The sequence below is a fragment of the Chenopodium album genome, chromosome 6, assembly GCF_948465745.1.
Source record: "Chenopodium album chromosome 6, dcCheAlbu1.1, whole genome shotgun sequence".
Lineage (NCBI taxonomy): Eukaryota > Viridiplantae > Streptophyta > Magnoliopsida > Caryophyllales > Amaranthaceae > Chenopodium > Chenopodium album.
In genome coordinates, this window is record NC_137839.1 from 34,123,761 (window position 1) to 34,146,898 (window position 23,138).

The 23,138-nt window shown below is 34.6% G+C and overlaps 1 long non-coding RNA gene across 4 annotated transcripts; it reads left to right on the forward strand.

Moving 5' to 3' along the window:
- The first annotated feature begins 9,489 nt into the window (after positions 1–9,489).
- On the forward strand, positions 9,490–13,111 carry LOC145634816 (uncharacterized). Of its 4 annotated transcripts, none has more exons than XR_014113593.1 (3): positions 9,490–9,869; positions 11,749–11,815; positions 11,933–13,111. It is a non-coding gene; the product is annotated as an uncharacterized LOC145634816 (long non-coding RNA). The 4 variants fall into 4 exon arrangements; XR_014113594.1 differs by having other exon boundaries at positions 11,953–13,111; XR_014113592.1 differs by lacking the exon at positions 9,490–9,869 and adding an exon at positions 9,884–11,026.
- The last annotated feature ends 10,027 nt before the right edge of the window (positions 13,112–23,138 follow it).

The window sequence follows — 23,138 nt, forward strand, 5'->3', positions numbered from 1 at the left end:
TTAAGTTCGTACATTTGGGTCGTCGTTTTGCCATAGCTAGAGGTACTAACGATCTTTGGACTAGTAAAATAGCCCAAAGCCCAATTGGACGGATCCTATAAGGTCACACAAAGGGGCTAGATCGAGCATTAGAGGACGGGCCCATCATGGGCCTCATCACTCTAGGTGGCCGGCCATGTAGTGGATTAGAAGGAGTTTTGGGCTTCGTGCCCTAGTCTAATTATAATGAGATTATAAATAGACTAGGTGCCTAGGTTTGCAGCATGTAAGCAATTAACTGATCAGTGTGATCAAACCCTAATTAGCAAACACGAAACCCAACACTCTCAAAGTCCTCTCTCTCTCACGGCTCTCTCCTCCTCCTAGGCGCCGATGGTGTGTCGCGGTGGTGGTGGTTCGTGCGGTGGTCGGTTGTCCGTAAAGGTGGTGATCGCGGTTTTCCTCAATCACTCGACCAATCTAGTATTGGTGGACGACTCGTTCGAATCTCGTGGACTAAGTAGAGGAGCAACGCTTGGGGCTCTATTCTCTCCCTAATTTTCCTATCGAATAGGTTCGTGGAATTCACGCGTCAAAGGTATGATTATGTGTATTTTGTGTTATGCATGTGATTCTTGGGATTGGTACTTGATTGAATATGATTCATGTTTTTCCGCTGCGTAGTACCTATAAACTCCTACATCACCCTCTCAGAAATGTGGTGGACGGGGGAAAAGAACAAGGTCCGCTCATCCCACTCGGGGAGTCGACCGAGCGAAGTGGACGACGACTCGGCATCGTCCTCCACGGGCTCATTGTAACACCCCGTCCTTTTGGAACTGGAAGCGTTAGCGGAATTACGCTTGAACGGGAGGCTACTTAACTTCGATTAGAAAAGTCAAGCTTAACCTAGGTCTAAAAGTCAAATTAAACTTATTCACACATCCAAATTAAGTTGTTTAAGCTAAGCGCAAACTATGTGAACAAAAGAAAATAGCAAACAAACTTTAACATGGACAAATTAATTACATTCAAAATCCAAGGGCAGAACAACCCTTATCGGCCAAACTAGACTAAATTCAAAATAATCAAACAGCCAACTAACAACAAAGGCATACAAGCCTAAAAGTTAGGTTCTAAACTCTCAATCCCCAACCCAGCGTCACAGATATCAAATAAACAAATGAAACCTGCAAATTATAACAACTTTCCACAATCAGTGGGGAGCAACTAGCAGTTCTCCCTCACATCAGAAATAGAAGATCTTAGACTTAAATTAACAGAAAGAAACCATGACCACAATCAACTTGAAAACTCGAATGAAATCACTTAAAACCATCAAACCATACAAACAATGAAATATTTCAAAATAAACTTAAAACAGAAATATCAATATTAAATCACTCAATTTCAATCATAAAAAAATATATAGACTTCAAATAAGTAATAATTTATTAGTTTAAACATTTCAAAACCAAAACCTTCAAAACAGTAGAACTGGCATGGAGGGAACGCTAGTGGCCTCGCAATCCACTTCCTAAGGTTTGTCAGGACGAACCCCCGGTCATCTCGCAGAGACCGTGTCTAAGATTGGCCAACTCCCGGTTATGGGTAGATGCCTATAAGGTCTTACACACCCCCGGACGACAACAATTAACCCAGGTTGAGCTACCTAAGACTCGCAATCCAGGTAGTTAGCATGTTCATTAACCATCGGGAAGCAACTCGGCCTCACACCCGACTATGGCCCCACACACAATTCAAAAATCACTTAAAATAGATAATACAATATATTTCACTCAGAAATCTGCAGAGAAGCCAAAAATGGTCTTACACTCAATTCAAACTGCATAAGAAAATCATATTTCTTAAATTCAATTGAAACTCCCTTTCAAAACACACTTCAACTTAATAAAACGCAAAAGGTATCGTCTGAGTTTGGGAATATAATTAATTATCGAAATTCAACAATTAAGTGCATTCACAACTCTTGGCGAAGTGAGGCTAAAGACAGTGTTATCCTTCTCTAAAGCATTACGACGTCGACAATACAATTACAACCCACACATATCCAAACACACATAGAAATATTTCACTTTAGGGGTTTATAATACCCAAAAATTCACAAATCACTTATTAACATATAAATTCAACTAACATATAATAGTTATAATAAAAATCCCATAAATTCATTTTATTAAACAACAAATCCAAACTAGAATTTCATAAAACAACCAAAACAGGACAACAACAAGTAACTCCGAAAATCATCATAAAAACCCAACCAAACATGCTTAAAATGCAAAATAAAAATATAGGCATATACATACACTCATTAGGCATCATATAAAACCATTCCGGACTTAAAATTCAAAAGAGAACATGCCAAATTAAAATCATATTTACAGCAGCCCCTACACTAATGTACAGCAGTACCAATTATACCAAATCACCCAAAAACCCACCTTAAACATGAAACTAAGCTTAGCCCATTTTAGTACACACTCTAAAAACACAATAGGCCATATTAAACATGCATTTACGCTTAGAAATCAAGGAATACACAATTGAAAATCACCATCCTTCACACGCCAAGCAGATTAGGGGCAGCAGCTATGTTGCACTAATTTAGGCACTTTAAACTATCTTAAATTATATAAAATCATGCTATATCAATTTAGGGAATATCCTAACATGATGCTAATTCAAATTAGGCAATAAAATCAATCAAGATAATTAATTTAAGACCTAAGAAGATATACTAAACATGCTGTCAGCAATCCAAGAGTTTAGAATATACATGCTCATAAAAAGATAGAATTTTGCATATAAACATGGAATTTCGCTATGGTATAAACTTATAATAATCCTAACATGATAACCTAGAAGATATATTCAATTGGTCACAAATATAAGATATATACATGCTCATAAGCTCTATCTAACATCACGTTCATATTCTCGTTGGCAGCACAGCTTGTCTCACAGAATCAGTCATTTGGTGGCCTTAAACACCTCCGAATTTTACCCATAATATATCAAATCGTTCGTAAAACAATCCTCTACAATAATATAAAATAAAATCATTGAATTCATGGCTCATTCACGACTAATAACCACTGCAGAAACTACAGTCTTATACACACATAATCAGATTACATAATCAGTTTTTTAAGTACCCACAAGTCATCACAAAACCTAATATAATCATAAAACATATCATACACCTATTAGGGATTGATTGTAAGATAATTCAAGCATGAAAAACCATGATTCAAGCACCCAAAATCCCTTAATTGTACACGAGATTCTGACATACATATCAAGAACGAAAATCAACAAATCAATCTAACCCTAACATGATTTCTACCTATCAATTCAACCCTAAAACCTAGCATTTCTAACCTAAGGGAAGAAAGGCTAGTTACCTTGAATGGAGATCATGAAAAATCAGATTAAGAAGAGAAAAGAGAAGAGCCACGAGATCAGACCACCCACGCGTAAGATCACGCCCAAAACAACCCTCTAAAAACCCTTGTTATTCTTCCAATTTTGATCCTTCAAAAGGGGATGAATATGGCACGAATTAGGAACCATTGGTAGAAGCAACTAGGGTTCAAATCACCCTTGACTTACCCCTTGAATGCAAGAAAATATTGAAGAGAAAAGGAGGAGTTGTGCTGCGTTCTTTTGTGATGGGGAAAACAAATATTTGAACGTAAAAGTGATGGGGAATGAGGAGTCTTTTGGGCAGCCTTCATTAGAGCTTTGATTGGCCATTAAGACAAACTTAAGAGGGGGTTACTAGGGTGAAAAATATCAGCCTCTTGCCCTTTGATTGCTGCCGTGAGAATCATTAGGAATGGGCTCAAATTGAGCTTACGAAAAGGCCATACAAAGTTAGGATTCAAGGCTTCCCTTTTGGGCTTGATTGAATAATTAGTTGAGGCTTAAGAATGGGATAAGGAAAGCTAATAAACAAGTCTATATTAAACTATTTAGTCATGAAAGTGTTAAGGCGATACCCGACTAATAAACAAAGTCTAGTTGGCCTGAAACTAGACTAGGAAAGGGATGTAACGAGAAGCGATTTGAAAGTATGTTTTTACAATAAAAAAAACAATAATATAGATTACATTATTGATAAATCAATAATAATATAAATATTAATTACAATAATAATAATGAAAACCATAATTTAAATCACGAAACAAAAATATATATAAAGTTCATATTTTACTGAAAAGCAATATAAAGAGGTGATATACGAAACCAATAATATTATTAATTTATAATGACCCAATTAATAAAAGGAAATTATAATGAGTTTTATAAATATAAATTAAAGAATAGTTTGTAAACAATATCAATTCGATAATCAAGTCGACGGAATCACCCAATACAACTTTATACATCGATATTGATACGATTGAACGTAAAACATCTTTAAAATCATAGAATCATTTTATACCTATCAAATTGGCACTTCAATCAAGGAATCACCCATGATGACCCGTATCAATTGTGATAAGTTAAATATTGATATTACATAATTTTTATAGAAACACTTACTGAATTGATGCTTAAGCTTAAGGAATCACCCTTTAAAGCTAATATCAATTCAGATAAGTCAAATACAGTTTGAAATGATTAAAACTCAAATATAGAACCCTTTTAAATAATAACTTTCAAACGTCTTGTCAAAATATTATAATTAGAGTCTGAAAAGGTTGGGATGACCTTTAAAACAAAGAACGGTCTTAATAATTAAATTAGCATTTTAATTTAGAAATTGAGATTTAAATTAAAAATTAGGCTTTATAGGTTGAAACACACACAAAGTAATGGTTCGAAAATACGGGGTGTTACACTCATGCTCCCGTCGAACGTCTCGGGACCGTGAACCGGAACCTCGCTGTCTAGCCATGCTACATTGTGCAGAATTATCATAAATTAAGGTTCTATAGTATCTAAGGTTCGCCTAGCCGCATGATACTATGTTCGCATAAAAAAAAAACAGAGTACGTAGTACTAAAATAGAGCACAAATTCAAATTGAGCATAACGGCATTTTTCAAGCAATCAAACAATTTCTTGCAATGCTATAGTAATTATTGTGACATATTGGACAAGAATTGCTAGCAAAAACATCAAGAACGAGCCACATTGCATTCCCGACCTTAAGAGGTTCAACAATGGCAATTTGTTCATTTCTTCACCAAATTGAGTCAAACAAGTCTCAAATAACTCCCAAGGCAATATGTAAGCATAATCAAGCAATTTCATGGCATAAAATTTGACAAACAAAGAGAATTAAGCATTCTAAGTTTTGATTCTAAGTTTCGAATTTTCATGAAATTCGAGAATAAACACATGCAAAATTCATAAAAACCGTTGTGAGTTTGAAGAAAACTTACATAGATCGGGAAAATGGATGAAATAAGCTTTGATTTGCAACAAATTTGAGCGAATTTGGTTGAGAAACGAGCAAGAACGAAGCAAATGAAGTTATGAGATTTTTCGAAGCCGAAATGCGAAGAGCAGCGGCGAAAATGAAGAAGAGAAGGGTATTTAAGGAAAACCCGACTCTGGCGCCAAGCGCTAGACCTTGGCATCAACAGATAGGCTTGGCGCCTGGCGCCAACTCTAGCGTCTGGCGCTACAGCCAGTTGTGTGGCGTTGATGTTATTTCAGCGGCGCTAGAATAGTCAGCCACTCAGTACGGTTGTTCTAACTTTTTGCAATATATTTTGGGTTCCTTGGTATGCCAGTTAGCCACTCTAAGAAATTTGACACGATTTTTAGTAATCGGCTTGATTGCATGAAGTGATCGACCTGATGAAAGATCGTCTCACTTAGCTTAAAGCGCCTAAGCATTGGCTCATCGCAAAAGGCACCGACATACTGGTTCATTCGGAAAGGCACCGACATATTGGTTCATTCATTCAGCAAAAAGGCACCGACATACAGGTTCAAACAGCAAAAGCGCCGGCGTACAGGCATAGCGGAAGCAAAGTTCAAGCGAACTTTTAAAGATCGACAAGCGGAGATCTTCGGTAATTTCCTTGGAAAATTATCGCAACAAGTAAGGATAGCTTCAAGCGAAGATATCTTAAGGCAGCGTTCCCTAGATTGTGGAGAGTTGTCAAAAACAACTAATGGTGATTTCAAGCAAAGTTGTCTTCGATCATGTTCCCTTAGACGTGGAAGATGGTCACAAAGCGGAAGAAGATTGTTTCAAGCGAAGCAATCTGCGATAGTGTTCCCTTAGACGTGAAATATTATCAAAGCGGAAGAGGATCGTTTCAAGTGAAGCAATCTTCTATATTGGAAGCAGTTACAAGCGTAGCGGTTTTCAAGCGGGATGGCATTCCCTTAGCAAGAAGTCATCAAAACAACAGTAATGCAGCAACAAATTGGTTACCTTCAGAGACGTGTGCTCGACGGTGAAAGATATGCGTTTCTTAACTCTTTTATCTGTTTAACTAACGCTAGTTTGTAGGTATCGGCATTACAAAAATGATTTAGGATCGCAGAACGTTCTGAATCATTCTCCGTCCCTATCAATACTTTGACTTTTGTTTTCGAAACTTGCGTTTCTCCAAACTCAGTCAAAGTGGGGGCTTCTGTAGACACCCATTTGTGTCTCCCCAAAACCAAACCCAGTGATGAGTACCTTTCATGTCGAATCATAATCGAATGAAGTGAAAGTGTGGAAAGTTTAGTGTTGCGAATAGTTTTAATTTCTTTTCTCTTCTCTCTGTTTTTGAAAACCTATTTTAAGAAAATAGACAATCCCGTTTGGTTGGTCCATGATATGGGTCCAATAATAGTGTAGTTGGATGGGGTTTGAAAAGAGCTTTCCAACGATATATTATAAGCCCAATTCCGATGAATATTAAGGAAGTTATGGCCAAAATACCAAACTGGGCCCGGTTTGACCCTTATATGCGGCCCAATGATCTAGGGGAGGGCCTAATATGGATTTATCATTCCTAATGCGATTAGGAATGGTTTTAGTCTTCTAGATTCTTCTAGAAGGTTCTTTTCATTCCTAATTCAATTAGCATTGATAAATTGACTTTGGTTGTCTTTTTAGAGTTTTAATAGAATCAAAGAACGTTTTTGAGGAAAATACGATTTTATCCTCCTATACGGCAATTTTTATCAGATTTTAAGAAAACGCTTGAATTTCCGAGTCAGCGCCAAGTGTCAACTGTAGCGCCTGACGCTATGTTTGGCGCCTGGCGCTAGCCTTAGCGTCTGGCGCTAAGGTCAGCGTTTGGCGCCAATTTGTTTTTTTGCGTCAGAACTCTGTTTTTGATTTTCTATATTTTTGGCTGATTTTCTCTATAAATAATGTGTTAAAAACTCCGTTTTGATTCACCAACTCTCATCAAGTTTTCTTGATTACTCTCTCTCTCTTTTCTAAACTAGCCTTCTCTCAAATATAAAAATTCCGCACTCTTTAGATTTAGAAACACCTAGCCATATTCGAAGTTGCCTTCGCCCTAAACGTGAAAGGTTTTAATTTCTGAGGGTTTGGTCCCAATCTCTATTTCCATTATTTAATTTAATTCTTCGTTTATTATTTTCATTGAAGTTACTAACGTGTGTATTTTGTTATTAGAAAGAGGTACGAGGCATCAAAGCAAGTACTTTAATGGTTTTTATTGATGTTATGATGTAGAGTTCATGCATAGATTGTTATTATGATATTCCTAGTATCATGTCTAGGGTAACTTTAATATTAAGTATGATTAAAAGTATGATGCCTTTTATGTTCTTCCTAATATTTATTCATGTTAGTATCATGTTAGGGCTAAATATATGATTTTTTATTGTTGTTTAGTGACATGCTAGAGTTTGTTATTAATCTTGTTAGTATCATGCTTAGGATCTTATTATTATTATGCTTTAACATGATTCATGATTATTTTTATAATTGTTTTAATTATTATTAATATTTATAATTATATATTATTATATTGATTATTTATAATGTTGCTTGATTATATTTATTGTTATTGCTTGATCACACCTTTTATGCATGTTTAAAGGGAATTTGTACTTGTAATCACGCTTAATAAGATAATTAATAATCTTGTTTAGGGTTAATTTGATTATAATTCAAGTGATCGCCAATAATAGATTTATTTGTGCATTAATATTCAACCAACATAGATTAAACAGGTTTAGGGTTAATCCTATTGATTGCATGTTAGTCAGAAAGCGCACATGAATACGATCAAAATAAAGTAGAGGCCTATTATTAGGGCAGGTTCAATCTCTTTTAGGTTGGATTTGTACCTTCATCCCCGAACCCTATTTGGTTCAAGACCTTATGGAGTTGAGGATCTCTTGGATCGTTAAGGGGTGTAACCTTCACCTCGTGAACGGTTTACAAGTTTCTAAAAAACTTGTTGGCGGCTCTTTTGCTCTATCTTCTTTCCCTTTGGACGCCACCGTACTTTAGTGTATGATCACAGTGGGGTTCAAGTTAGGGGATTAACGCTTGAAATATTCCCTACAAAGGGAGACAAAGAACCTCAAACGTGATTCCTCTACTTGGTCCACAGGCACGGATTAAGACCTCCACTAATGCTAGTTAGTTGCAATTGAACCCTTCAATTGACCTTCTAAAGAGAAGAACGAGCACTAGTAGAAAAAGTGTTATTTGTAACGCCCTAGTAGTAACTGACATTAATTATGTTAGTTACAAAAAGAATATTAGTAACTAACATAGATAGTGCGGGTTACAAATAAATTAGTATTAGTAACTGACATAACCAAGGTAAGTTACAAATTGTAGGTTAATGATAGCTGACCAGCTATTAGTAAGGGGCATAAAAAATGCCAGTTACAACTAATAAGTCAAACTTTATTGACCTTATTAATTGTAAGGGACTTTATTAAGGATGGTTACTAATATAATATTAGCGCGCACCACTCACACTTCACTATTATTCTTATTATTTTTTTTTATTAATTTTAAAACAAAAAAAAAATTAGTTGTAGTCTGCGCTTCTTTTACCTACACTCCTTTTTTTTCCATACATAAACTTAAAACTTTATCTCTCCTTTGAAACTGCTATAATCTAACGCTTTTCCTAAACTATTTCATCAAGAATATCAAGGTATGCTTTCGGTCTCTTTTTAAAAACCAAAGGTATCACTAGAAGAAAAAGCTTTTTGAGCGATGGGTGCTTTAGTAAGGGCAACAAAACTTCCTTTCGTTGCACATTGTTGATATTTTGTGCGACAAGATTAAATATGTTGCTTAAAATAAAATTATGGGCAACAAGTTAAATCTTTGTTGCCCTATTCAGATATATGAGCAACAAAACAGGGGTTGTGTAACTTGTGTTGTCCTTTATTAGTTTTTTGGGCCACGAAATATAACTTGGTTGCCTATTAGCATAGTTGGGCGACAAATAACCTTAATTCATTGTCTATTTTTTTATTAAATTAAGTTGAGTGATATTTTATTTGGTTTCCAAATCCCACTAAAAATTTGACGGAAAAAATACCGCTTTTATTGAAATTCCCCCAAAAAATTCATAAGAATAGTCAAACAGAAATTTCAGTACGTATTGATAAAAGAACTAACCCTTTATCCACGATCAAACCAATTTCCCTTCTCTTTGCTCTGTTCAAATCGAAAGCCGCCATTGAAGAGCTAATTATTCCATTTTTTATTTTTGCATTGCTTTGTAAATTTCAGTATTTCTTTTGCTAATTCATTCGTTAATTCAGCCATAAACGCTAACTTATTTAATATGTAGGTGAGGTAGCGGTGACGGCTGGTTAGGGTTCGAAGCAATTGATGGCGGTGAGGCAGCGGTGATGGTGGGTTTAGGTTTGAGGCATTTGACGGCGGTGAGGCAGCAGGTCGGTTACCCATCTTCTCTCTTTTATGCAGTTATCTTTTTTATTACTACTAATTATTTGTGATCTGTTGAATTATGATTTTAAATTTTTAATTTCCGTGAATTTTCCTTGTACTATTGGTTTTGTAGATTAATCATGATATATTGTTTACAAAATTTTCATTGATTCTAATTTTTCGGTGAATTTTTTGGTCCTAATTATTTCTGTTGATTTTTATCCCCTTTTAAAGGTTACCAAAAGGTATAATTTGAATATATGGTGCCGCACAAATATCCTTTAAGGTTGTTCATTAATTCTGTGATTTCTGGTTGTAATTTTTGTATCTGATATGAATATAAAAGTGCATGTGACTGGAAACTTAGTTTTCGAAGAATTTTAAGCCGAATTTGGAGTGTATTGAGAATTTTTTGCTTGTGCTAGAATTAATGAATCAAAACGTAGAATTAAACTATCCATCCTTCTAATACTTATTCTTGCTATGGAATTCCTTTACATTATAGTGTTGGGTCTTAGAGTGGTGTTAATGGTTAAGAATTTAAAATGCAAAATACTAGTCGTGTACTCATTTGTCAATTCTCACCTGTTGAGGTGGTATGCACTATCTGGGAGTCAATTTAAATGAGTAGATTGAGAGAGTTCGTGCTTAATTTTTGTAATCAGATTTATTAAAGGAGAGGTTCTGATTATAGCTAGAAATCTAGAATGTAGTTCTAAGTAAATTATAATGTGCCAGATAATTAGAGAGAAAGCAAAGAAATTTTCAGTTCTAGAAACATAGAAATTTGGAGGGGAAAAGAATGGAGAATATTGTTGGGTGAATTATTTAGTTATCTGAGGAGAGAATGAAACCTCAGGCTAATGTATTTTCATTGTTTGTAATTCTAGAGTATAAATTAAAATTTTTCTTCTTCCTAAAATTTCTGGTTCAATTTTGCTAGTTTATAACATAAACTTGATGAGTATACAAGTTCCATAATATAGTGGCACTAGGCTGTGCTTTTAACAGTATATAAGGTAGGCATTACAACATCTATAAAATCTTATTTTTCTACTTTCATACCACATATATTATTGGTTATCAATTGCAAGTAATTGATGCTCAACCTTCCCCATCGTCCTCAACAAATCCAATGGATTTAAGTCCTCGTTTGTTAGAGGTAAACTTCCAATTGACTTTTAATTTAGATGTTGTTGATTTGTTTGCTATTTAAGTTAAGATATGCACCTAAACATTCATGAATTTGCAGCTGAATTTTAGAACTGATTTCAGCTCTGATTTTCAATTTTGAAATTCAGTTCTGAACTTCAAAGCTAAATCTCAAATTTGAATTCGGAGATGAATTACAAATCTGATTTGAGAAATGAAAATCAAAATTGAACTCAAAACTTGGTCTAATAGTCATGTGGTAGAGTCATGTATGCTGCTTCAAAAACTTATTTCAGAAATTGGTCTAATATTTTATATCTTTATGATTTTTTTTAATAAAATACAAAAATATGAACATGGAAAAGACCATTAGAAGTTACACCCTTTTGTATTAATAAGTTAGAAACTACAGCTAGAGTTGCTGGAATGCAGAAACAACATTTTTTTTAATATAATTTTAAGCAATTATATGCTAAAAGAACTACAAAGTTGAAATTCTAGGTTTTGTTGTTTTGTTTGTTAATTTAATTTCATGGAAGTTTGATTTTAATTATTTTCTAGTGCAAACTCGGGTTTCATAGTAAACTAGGATTAAGAACATCTACTTTTGAGAGGTACCCTTATTTTATTGCTTGTATTTCGTTATTATCGAGTGGGACGATTTGATACCGGTGTATGTAGAAGAAGAGAAGGTTGATGTTAGGTGGCCTAATTGGTTTGTTGTAGTTGCAGGGGAGGCTGTCAAAAGGTGGGTGTTGTGGTGGGTTGTTCCCTACTTTCCTTTGAGAAGATGAATAAGGTATATATGGTTCAATGTATCCCTTGTAATTATTGATTTGTTTTGAAAGAGTTTGGCATTTGAGATTGGATAGTGTTGATTGTTTAAATTGTTAGAAAATATTTAATTTTTTATTAGATAAATGCATTGTCTTGTAGGTGTCGTGGAGTATGTGGACCGGAGGTAGAAGCTAAGTTTTTTCTTGGTTAGAGGTAATGTCACTTGTAACATGGTTCCTATTTTCTATATAGTTTTGTCTTGGTTAGAGCTAACTTATGTAAAACTTTTCTTGTCTATGGTTTTGATGTTTTGGCATCTTAAATTATAAGGGTATAACACACATACTACATCTAGTGCATATCTAACATCTTGGTTTTATACTCATGGTAAGTTATTCCTTCTTTGTTGGATAAGATCAGACATTGTTTGACAAATCAAAAAGAAAGGGAAATTTTTAATGTGTGAATCTAGATTAGTTATTGAGCTTTTGTCATTTCAATGCATTACAAATCTGATTTTTCTTTTTCATTTTCTATCTGAATTCTATATGCTATGGGTATTTAATTGCTTAAAAATTGACTAATTTTCTCATCATTGCTCATTAATTAATATGTCCTTCATTTTGTCGAGTACTATGATTATGACTTGTTATCTAATTATCTTATACTAATTTGAGGTAAAAGTCTAGTGATGTCCTGCAGTTTTATTGCTTGTTGTTAAGATCTAGTGATGTCCTTCAGATCTTGTACAAATCCTCTTTCTTTTGAGGTTGATAGTATCATGTATCATCTAATCTTTGGACCTTTTTCATTTGTTTCTAAATGACGTGCATTTACAAGTGGGCTATGTCTGTAAGATATCTTGGGACATCAAGTCAAAGTATTGATAATCTGGAGAAGTATTTAGAAGCTAAAGCTAAAGAACATTGAGATGAATCTTGCACCATCTGCTCCTAACACTCTAGGTAATAGTTCTCTTTCTTTTTTCAGAATTTTTATATATTGAAAATTGTCTGTACTAGAATTGGATGAGATTCAAGAACAATGGGCTAAGTTTGGCAAGACTTGCAACGTACAACGATATAGAATTGGATGATATTCGAGAACAAAGGGCTAATTATTTTAAAATTTTTTTTTTTTTGAAACACTGGTATTTTATTGATCGATGTTATGATTAATCGCATTTAACTTAATAAAACAATATAACACATTTCTATATGACTACTTCTATTTAGCTTACTAGTGATTGTTATTACATATATTCCTAAATTGTAAATCAATAATTTTTTTATTCAAGTTTTAATTGTTTTGTGGAAAATATAGTTTATTTTGTTGTTTGTTGAGGATGAATTCAAGTTGTGTGGAATTATTTGGAGTATTTAATTATATTGTATTTTGTGGGTGGATTCAAGTTATGTGGAGCTATTTGGAATATGTGTTTTGTTGGTTGAATTGTAACAGGTTTTAACCCATTTGACAATGGGTCGTTCGGTAGGATATACTACTAAGCTTGTATTCAAATCAAATATTTATCACAAAAAATTATATATTTATATTCTATGCTAGTTACTAATATTTTTTTTCAACAAAAAAAAAACTTATTCGTAACTGGCGTTAGGCTATGCCAGTTACAAATAATACCCTTATTGTAACCGGCGTAACTTAACGCCAGTTACGAATAGTATGCTTTCTAACTTGGAAAATAGACTATTTGTAACTGGCGTTAGGTTAAGCTAGTTACGAATAGTACATTATAAATAACTAATATTAGCCAGTTACGAATAATTTTCACTAATTTTAACGGTGGCATTCGCAACCAACAATGCCAGTTACAAAAAGTCAATTTCGCCAGTTACAAATAGCATTTTTTCTACTAGTGGAGCAACGAACAAATCACGAACGTCCACCACGAACCACCACACGCGCCACTAGAGGTGGCCGGTCGTGAGTCCAAGAGGGGGGAGGAGAAAGCCAAGGGATAGAGAGAGAGAGAGAGTAAGGGTTTTGGGATTCTTGGTTGCTTGATGCACAATCAACTGTTAATTGTGTTGTGTCTGTAACACCCTAGAAATTCCTTTCCTTTAAATACTCATTTTACTCTTTAAAATACGATTTAGGAATATCTAAGACATTACCGCCACCGTGAAAACGGCTAAGGCAACTATCAAAGATACACAGCGGAAGACTTAAAATTAAAAACCGTTTAAACAAGTCAACTCAAAAGTCAACCAAACGAAAGTAAAGTTTAAAACCAAAACAAACAAAGTCAAATAAAATCAAACTACAACTTGGAACCATTAAAGGCCCTTATTCCAAAACCGTTCCAAAACCAAACCTTTGCGTTAGTCCACACAGAATATGTCATAAATAAATAAAGCATAAAGCACATCGTAAACTAATGGAAACTAGCATGATTCACTCTTCACTCATGCCCCATCATGAATATGCTTCAATACCTGAAAGGTTTATCTCTACTTGTCCCCACTACTCTCCATTAAAAATGGGTCATCATAGGGCCAAGATAAAGACATGGCCAAACACACAAACACACATAATCAACAAAGCTGAGTACATAAGCGTAATTAAACACACTACATGCTTTCACCTATCAACACACACTTACCTCAATACACCTGTTTTACAAGCACACACAACAATCAACAAGACACTTTAACTAGACACTAAATAATTCATTTAGCATTGATTACGCATCGAACCGGTTTCCAACTATACCTCCCCCAAATAAATTGAGGTTAACTGACACGGGAGCTAACTGTGCCAGCGACATAACCACTCAAAGGTGGCGGAATTCCTGCGCATAATAATAAATAAAAAGGAATGTACAGCGTCTTGTACTCCATTAGAAGTTATGGTCAAATATAAAACCCCATAACTCCCCCCATTGTTCATACTCAAGGTATATACGTTCCAAGAGTTTTGGTGCGTAATCTCTTTCACTTTACGTTATTTACATGTTATTGGACTTGGTGATGACTCTCGAAGCGTAACAAATCAATTAACAATAATTATTCAATCAACCAAACATACCAATTTAATTCTTGAATAATTAGTCACCACATATTATTTAATGTTGAACCCTTTTTAATTCTACCTCAGTGTCAAAGACACCTTAAACGCATAAAGCGCCAAAAATCCTATCCCTCGGTGTTAAAAACACCTTAAGTGCACAAAAGCACCAACATACAATTTATTCCTCGTGTACATGGACACTTATGTAGCTCCTTTCTCATGCTTAAAGCATCAATAAAATTTATTTGAACCATAATTAAATTCCTTTTCAATATTCCAAACATAATTAAACATGTAGTTTAATTAATCATGCATTCTAACATGCCATAAACAAAAGTGTGGTTCAAACACAACATGCCAAAATATAATTTTCCAATCCATAAACCATCACAAATAATTCATGCTTCACAATTCAATCACCAACACCATTAATTCACAATTCCATACTTAAAACCTTAGCATGATACTACTTGTAATTGATTAACATCAAGCCTAGCATGATTCTAAATCATCAAAATATGCTAAGTACGCGAACGTACCTTGAGTACGATCTTAAAATCGTCACGACTAGTAGAAATTGCTTACTTCGAAGTCTCCTACACATTAAGATCATAATAGAGTATTAAAATCCACTCTAAACAAATTTCCAGCAATATATAATATTTTAAAACCCCTCATAATTTAATTAAAGTAAGCTGAAATTATATTTAAAACACCATAATTAAGTCTCAATTAAAGGGTAATTAAAATTCCTTCAAGAAACATAATATTAAGTGTTCTAAATAAAATTCCAGCACTTTATTTTAATTAAAACTTGCTGTAATTAAGCCTTAAAACTCTTAAAACAAAGATCTAAACCAATATACATCATAACCCTTCAATAATTCATAAATCAAGAACCTAGGGTTTCAAAAATTGGGGCTTTTTAATTAAATTTAAATCTGAAAATTAATTAACATAATAATTATAATCAAACATTAAAATCAAATCCCAAAACTCATAATTTACAATTAGATTTAAGCATAGATTAAATTAAAACAATAAAGTTAAGTTTTTTTATTTTTTATTTTTTATTTTTTTAATACATGCTCGGAAAAAAAGGGGAAAGAGGAGGCAGCCACCGGCTGCCGGCTGCTGGCAGCGACGACCACCTGCTGCCGGTGGCTGGCAGCGTTGGGGCAAGCAAAGAGCAGCCGAAAAAAAAAAAAGAAAGGGGAAGGGGGAAAAGAAAAGGAAAGAAAAATAAGGAGGAGAGAGAGAGAAGTTTACCTTGGGTTTTCTCCACTTTGGGCAAAGTTGATTTGCCTCATAAGTGGGATATTTATACCCCTTCTCAACCAATCCCTCTTTCCCTAAACTTTCCTCTTTTAGTTTTTCCTAATCCCTTTCCTAATAGAACTTGTTAAAATTAAACTTTCTTAAAATAAAGCCCCAACTTTTATAAATAAAGGAATTAAATAAACTTTAATTTTATAAAAATATTAGTTAAAATGCCATAATTAAAATAATAAAATTATTTAAATACTTTATAAAATACATCTTTTAAATAAAATACGTATAAAAATACGGGGTATTACATTGTCATACAACCCTAGGCATGGATCTTATTTATAGATCTCATTTCTAAATAAAAGTCCATGACAAAGCCCAAAACCTAACTCTAATCTAACTATGCTTGCCCAATCCAATTCACAATTAGTTACTTACTCATGAGGCCCATAAATGGGCCTCTAACTTGCTTAACCCGATACCCTTGTGTGTGACCTCATAGGATCCATTCTAGTGGGCTTTAAACTATTTGACTAGCCTAAAAATCATTGATCATAGTCTAGCAACAGATAATGACGACCCAAAAGAACGAACTTATTATCTCCATAATAGTGATCCTTGATATATCTAGTAATTGCACTTATCGAAGACATAACTCCTTCAATCTCCCACTTGTCTGCGACAAGTGCGCAATATTCAAATTCCTTAAGTCAATGTGTGTCGATTTGATAATATGATTGCATCTCATGTCGTATCATATTAATCTACAAATCTTTTCTTGAAAAATTGAGTTAGAATTACAAAACAAATGATTACTATGCAATCCATTTGAGCCCGGCCATGCATTTTCTGAATTCTCCCTCTTCGAGGGGCCAAGACACATTCCTAATTAAATAGGTAGACTCAATCCAATCTTGTGGCAACCAAGGCTCCCACTCAAATCATGAGGTAACCAGGAAAGACCCTTTATGATCTCCAGTTACGGGAAGACGTTTGAATGTACACAGTTACATCAATCATTGAATGAAATCAATGTTCCACTCATGTCAAAGGAATCCACTCATGTCTATAGTTCGATCATGCATCATTCATGCATATCCATGTGATTGACCGAGCTTCACTACGCTCCTATAGCCCATGAAACTGCGCTATCCAATCAATCTTACATGCTAGTTCATTTAAAGAAATCATTTATGTCCACTTTAATGATTCTGAATTAGGAACTTGAATAATATATGGATTTTGTTCACCTGTGGGGTTTAATTCACCAGGTCATCAACCTGATGAGCCCATCAATCCATAATTATTTTGGACATTTTATTTAATATCATAAAACCATAACTAAAGATTGAAACTTTGTTTCAATTGATAAACGTAATTCTGTAAGTTGACGTAGTACTTATGTAATACACTTTCTCAAAACACATACTACCTTAAATTACATAACTTGCTTCAATCCAAGAACCTTAATATGACTCTCATACCTTGGTTATGGAAGGGTTTAGTAAGTAGAGTTCATGAGACATTCTCATAAACATGAATTTTGCAACTTCTAAATTTTATAATAATATTCATATCCATACATTAAGAATTCTTCTTTGTCCTTTCGCAAGGAACTTAGGAATTTCTAATTTGTATTACAACGTTACGTTTGATTTCGATTTGAAATCTATCATCACTTGTCTTTAAAACACGTGAATTAAATAGACGATTATAGTCCATGATATGCATGATGCATCCTTTGCAAACTGTATAAGGAGCATCACTCAAAACATTAATTTCATCAACCTTTCTCAAGCATTGAATCTTTAATCAATGTGTCATATTACATGGGATTGAAACTCCTTTCAATATAATGTTGAACCTCATAAAAATCTTATCAATATAAGTTTCATAACCAAGCTCAAACATACTTCAAAACCTAATGATATGTTCATTTTATATAGTGTTTTACCCCCGTCCCTTGGTCATAATTGGTAGTGTTTTTGGCTCTTTAGAGCCACTTTTATTACTAATTGGTGTTTTCTAGTGTTTTCGTAGTTTTAGTCGACTTTTGTAGGGATTTGCACTTTTGGAGCATTTTCCTAGGATATTATGAAGTGACTACGAGCATTGGAGGAGCACGACAAGTTTTTATAGCCCAGGGTCGGTTAGAGTCATCAAACCGGTGATTAAGGGCTCAACATTTGAGATTCCAAGGCATTTGGACCAAGTACTCAAGACCCGAAGAGGAAATTCGGATTGGGCCGAAGAATCGGAGCCCAATCGAGAAGTCCAAGCTTGCCTAAGTGTCCGGGCCCAGCCAAAATAGGCACCGTCCGAAGGCGTGCCCGGCCGGGCGAGGAAGATTAGTTCGCGCCCGGCAGGGCGCGAGAGATGCTCATAATGGAAATTAAAATGGCGGGCCCGATCAGGAGCGAGATTTTTAGAGGTGTTGTTTAGCGGAGATTCCTAGTTTTAATTAGGAGTAATTATTTTTGTATAAATACGATTTTAATGTTTTTGTTTAGGGTCTCTCTTCTCTTAGACTTTCTCTCTCTACTTAGTCTTAGATTATTTTCTCTCTCTATAACTTTGCTCTCTACTTTGTTCTTAATTCAACTCTTTAATTCTGATTACTTTGGTAACGATTTCTTCTACTTTAATCTCAGCTATTTACTTTATTTCTTTCATCATGTCTTGTTTAATTGCTTTAAATAGTTTAGTTTTAATTATGTCTGAGTAGTTTTCTTTCTAGGGTAATATGAAGGGGTAATTTGTTGTTGTTGATTATTGATGTTGCATGATAATTTCTTATTGGATTGTTTTGACGCTTTACAACCAAATTATGAATTAAGTAGATGTGATTTGCTTGTAAAAGTATAGCAATATTGAATTGATGAATCGAGCAGATGTTAATTTGATATTAAAGGTGATCTAGGGTGAGACTAGGTTGTTGAAAACTAATCTACCCTCGGCCAAAACAAAATTTGTAATATCTCAACACACCCTTATACCTAGCATAGGAGTAAGTCGAGGGTCGAACCACTAGGAATGGGAGATGAATGATAATGCCAAAGCTAAGCTATCTCGAAGTAATGAAGTAAGGTGTGTAAATTCTAAACGATCAAACAATCAAGAAGAAATCAAATAATATCAAGCACTAGGGTTAGGATCCGCATATACTTGGAATGGATATAGCTAATTGGGATTGGAGATGACTAAGTTGAGTGTTGCAAGGGAAAATCAATTAAGAAATGAAGAGAGTAAGGTAGGCTAATCCCATAGAGGTCAAGCTATCGTCAACTACGAGAGACTCTAACTAGGAACCTTGCAAACCTACTCAATCGACAAAAGCAAGCCACAAATCAGTTTTCCGTATCAATGCGAGCTTACAATGCATTCTAGTGTAACAATCAAAGTTAGCTACTCTTCAATTAATCATACACATGCACTTAATCAATCAACCAATTTAATCACAACATCAACTCCATCAATTTCCCCCAATTAGCATCAATCCATTACTCATATATGCTTCACCATTCCCCTAGCAAGAGAACTACTCACAATCACTAGAAATCGAAATCAAAACTAAGCTAATCAACAATTTCATCATTATCATATCAATAAAACTAATTCAATCACAAATTCAATTCAAACTTGAACAATCAACAAAACAATTGAAATGATAAGCTAAAGATTGCATTAAAGTAAAAGAAATCCTTACAAACTTGCTTTAATTTAATGGAGAAAATGCTAGAATTACCAATCTTCAATCATCAATAAAGAACTTCTCTCTCTACAATCTAGATTTTCTCTCTCTAAAAATCTAATTCTAATTCTTCTCTCAAATCTATTCTAATCCACTTCCTTATAAAAATAGAATGAAAATCTATATTAGGGCTGGCAAATGGATCAGGTCGGGTCGGGTTCGTGTTCGGGTCAGTTGATTTCGGGTCAGCTACCCCCCAACCCTAACCTGATCCATTTAACTTTTCGGGTTGAAAACCCCAACCCGAACATGATATTTTCGGGTTCGGGTCAACCCGAAATTGACCTTATTTGACCTGATATTTTTTTTTGGGGTTTTAAACTTTTAATCAGATTATTCAACCTGAAACTAGCCTGATTTATTTTTCTAATAACTTTTATTATCAAACCCCTTGATATTATCAAATGAACACTCAAGTTCATAGACACATTGATTTAGTTGAAACCAAAATACTCCATAAACAACATAGTTTATTGAAACCAAAACTAACTAAAAGAAGCGTGCTTAATAAACGAGCGAGTAATAAAATTAAAAATAAAAATTAATAAATTACAAGGTCAATAACAAAAACATGAAAAAAAACAAAGATCATCAGATTCATCACATTTACTAGCTTGTAATATCGTCAGTAGTGTCGCCGCTGCCGCCACCTCTCATTCTTCCATAATTTAATGTGTGGGAAGTCTGGGAACTGGTTGCCTTACTCTTGAATTGCAATATGGAATTATAGATCTCCACAATTGAAGAGAGAGAAAATTGAGAGGAAACTTGAAATAGGAGAGAGAAAGGGCTTCTTACGGCTGCTGGGAGAAAATTGAGAGTGTAAGAGGATTTAGGGTTTTAGTTTTTAATAGAACTTAAATATGGGCTTGGGCTAGTTTACTGTTTGCTTCAGCAATTTTTTTTTTTTTTTTTTTTTTTTTTTTTTTTTTTTTTTTTTTTTTTGGCTATTTAACTCATTTCGGGTTAAGTGGGTCATTTTTGGGTTGAAAATTTCAACCTTAACCTAGCTAACCCATTTATTATCAGGTGAGGTTCGTGTCAACCCATTTAAGTTTTTGGGTCAAGAATCTCAACCCAAACCTGCTATTTTCGAGTCGGGTTTTCGGGTCGGGTCAGTTTTTTCCACCCCTAATCTATATATAGTAAAACTAACTAAGAGAAATTAGTTAAATCGTCCCTAAATAAACCCGTACAGGTGCGGCCAGCTATAAGGGAGAGCGCGGCCGCGAAAATCTGGGTACGGAACAGAGACCCAGACAGGCGCGCTCGTGCCCGAGAGAGGCGCGCCCACGCCACCAGGCCGCTCGCCCGCGCCTGGTAACAAGGCAGCCCTCTTCACCATCATGTCGATGCTCCTCGTGCGTTCCACTCAATGCTCTTGATAAACACGAGAACTTGCATTTTCCAAACTCCATGTTTGTGGGTTCAACACGAGAAATCATGCCCCACGGCTTGAATGCACAGCCTAAGGTCTTTAGGAACTTGCACCTCTCCATACTTGAGCTTCAAATGGAGAACATTAGGCATCCTAATCAATGCCAAACTTGGGAAGAGGCCTCGGGAATCTTGGATAACGACCTTAACCTGAAAAATGAAGGAAACAAGGAAATAAAAGAGAAAATAACGAAATAAACCAATAAATGCATAAAGAAAGAAATCCAACTAAGAAAATGCAAAATTAAAGAAATAAAGAGTAAAATTAAGGAAAAGCTAAGGAAAAGGGCTATAGAATAACATGAAATTCACCCTAAAGAGAACCAAATGAGTGCCATAAATGACACTCATCAAAAGGCTATTTTCAATAGGAACTTAGATCTAGTAAATTGCGAGAGCCTGTTAGATCTTTGTTGATTAATAAATTGCGAAATCCTGCTTATCATGTTATTTGTGCAATGTTAATGCTTGATTATTATGTTTTACCTTGGAATGTTATTTATTGGTGAACCTATGCCCTAGGCCTTTATTGATTGATTTCTCTTTACTCTTAAACTCCGTAGTTTAGTTTCCTATCCATATTATTAATTTGTTACTTAATAACTTAGATTGCTTCAATTAATTAGGAATAGAAAGACCAGTTCCCTGTGGATTCGACCCTACTTCCCTATCTGCATTAGTTAGAGGATTTAGGAATCACTTTTGATTAGGTGATACGACTTTAGAGTGTCAAAATTTGGCTCCGTTGCCGAGGAAACGGTTTTATTTTTATTTCTGATTGTTTTCAGTAGTCTAGGTTATTTCTTCTTGTCTTAGAGACTAGAATGTTAGTTCTTTGAGGCAAGTCTCACATTTGCTTTTTAGTTCTTTGTGTTGAGTAATTAGGTTTTGATGATTGTAAACTAATGATGATTATCTATCTAATGTGTTTGTTAAGTTGTGCATAGAAAGAACAAGTTATACTTGGAACAAGATACAAGGAACCTGAGCAGTTACATATATATATATAAGGAACCTGAGCAATATATGATAAACAATAGAGAAACAAGAACAATGATGAGTGTTATGGTTGATAAACATGATGATGGCTAAAGAACCATGAAGGTAACTATGTAAATAGGTGTTTACATATGTTAGCTTCATAAGGTAAGTACACTATGCATACATGAGTTGTATATGTGTAGGAGTATTTACATAAGCTTTAAGTTTAATTAGTTCTCTCACTTGAAGTTTGTTTATGACAAACAAACTTCAATCTAATGTTTCTCTTAAGTGTTTATGTGAAGACAGGAACTGACTTAGGTGAAGTCAATGGGTTGGAACATAGAAGACTTCAAGAGGAACAAGAGAGAATGAATGAACCTAAAGCAGGTTCTCCCATGAGAACCAAACCACGAAGGAACCTGAAGGTATTCTCTAACAAGATCCAGAAGGAACTTTCGGCAGGGTTTCCCACGAAAGTCGGAGCATGTTCCCTAACAGGTACATGAAGAGTTCCATGTTCCCTAACAGGTACATGAAGAGTTCCATGTTCCCTAACAGGTACATGAAGAGTTCCCTAACAGGAACTTAGTTCTCTAACAAGAACTATCTAAGTTCCCTAACAGGAACTTGCCCCGAGATATAGAATACATCAATATTACAAGATTCCAGAACAAGTGTTTCAAAGAAACAACATGAGGACGGAGAAATCGAAGTATGTCGCTCTAGGATTCATGTAAGTATGTTGGACATAAAATTCAGTCTGGAACAAGTCTAAAGAACCAAGGTGAACTCATGATAGTCAATGAAATTAGAGTTACTGACTTGTCAGGAACTCAGAGACTGTCAGAGTTCCAGAACCTAATCGGAACTTAGG